The sequence below is a fragment of the Belonocnema kinseyi genome, chromosome 2, assembly GCF_010883055.1.
Source record: "Belonocnema kinseyi isolate 2016_QV_RU_SX_M_011 chromosome 2, B_treatae_v1, whole genome shotgun sequence".
NCBI lineage: Eukaryota > Metazoa > Arthropoda > Insecta > Hymenoptera > Cynipidae > Belonocnema > Belonocnema kinseyi.
The window spans coordinates 60,070,595-60,072,011 of record NC_046658.1 but is presented as its reverse complement, the minus strand read 5'-3'; the positions used below and the strand labels follow the sequence as shown (position 1 = coordinate 60,072,011).

Sequence of the window (1,417 nt, the reverse complement as noted above, 5' to 3'; positions counted from 1 at the left end):
AAGCTCGTAGAGAATTACTTTTTAACTCAATTACTTTTTAAGAAATAAATCGTCGTAATTTGGGCAATATTATTGAAACTGTTTGAAACTTTGATGTGCACAATAAATATACTATAGCTATTCCTAAAAACTTAAGTAACAAATAAAATTCGCTTATTGTTTACTAATATTTAAGTGCAAATTCAGACAGATCAGTAATCCCGTTTTTTCAGTTTCGCCAACAAAAAGTGCCGAGAACGCTTTAGAGTTGAAAGAACTTCCCGTGAGACGCATTTGTTCCTCACTGTTGAAGGAAGATTTTTTGAAATTTTCAGACCGATTCATTGAAAATTGGCGGAAATATCTATTTTACAAGAAAGTATGCGATGCCGCTAACGGCGATCAGTAACGAGTGCGCTGCCCGATGGCACAATTTGCCATTCAATATTATTAAACAATAGGATATATTCATTGCTTTCTTCAGTTTTTAGGATTATTTTACATTTTTAAAACAGTATATTTCGCTTGTTGTATAAAGATATCTCGCATACATTGTTGTCGAAAACCTGATTGGTTGCGATACTGCATGAATATGACTTTTAGTGGCTGTTCTTAGTTTTTTAAATCCATTAATAATAATTACGAAATTTCTAAACTATGAATTTTGCATATTGAAATATCCAAATCAGTCATTTTATTTCATGATAAAATTGATTTCCTATTGTTTCTAAACATTATTGATAAAAGTGAACATTTAATTGGACAATAATTATGTTCTTAACATTTTCCCCCTGCACTTCAATTTGTAAACTTTTTCACTTCTAAAGAGATGAGAAAAAAATTATGAAGACGTGGAATATCTTCCTTTCGGAAATGTTTACACTGTGAGTAACGGGGAAAAAATTCGTTACCGACAATAACATCATTCAAATAAAAAATGATTAATTTTTCAGCTTTGAAGATTTCAAAACATATGCAAAAAGAACCTGGAAGATTTTCAGACAATTTTTTCTTCATTTTGCAGTATTTTACAAATTTGCGAGAAAACTTAATTATTTCGAAATGTTTTAGAAGTTTAAAAAATTATAAAAAGATTCAAAAATAATTTTAATCTAGAGGAGATTTCAAACAAATGTAAACAAAATGTAGACTTTTGACTATTTCGAAAGAAGAAGCTTTTTAGAAATTGGAAAGGTTTCAAGAGAATTAGAAACAAATTTGTAAGATTCCTGGGAAAATTTCAAATGATTGTTTATTTTGAAAAATTTAAAGAGAAATTTGAAAAAGATTTAAGAACATTCAAAAAGAATGTAAAAGATGTAAAAGCGAATTATTTAATTTTACAAGATTAAAAAATCTTAGAAAAAATCTAATAAGTTTAAGGGATATCTAGAATCTTTAAAAAGATTTTAAAATAATTAAAAACTTGAAAATTTCA

The 1,417-nt window shown here is 27.4% G+C and overlaps 1 protein-coding gene across 1 annotated transcript in view; it reads left to right on the top strand.

The window, feature by feature from the left end:
* Positions 1 to 1,417, top strand: part of LOC117167699 (T-related protein) — a 24,717-nt gene that overhangs the window by 7,791 nt on the left and 15,509 nt on the right. The window lies entirely within an intron of this gene.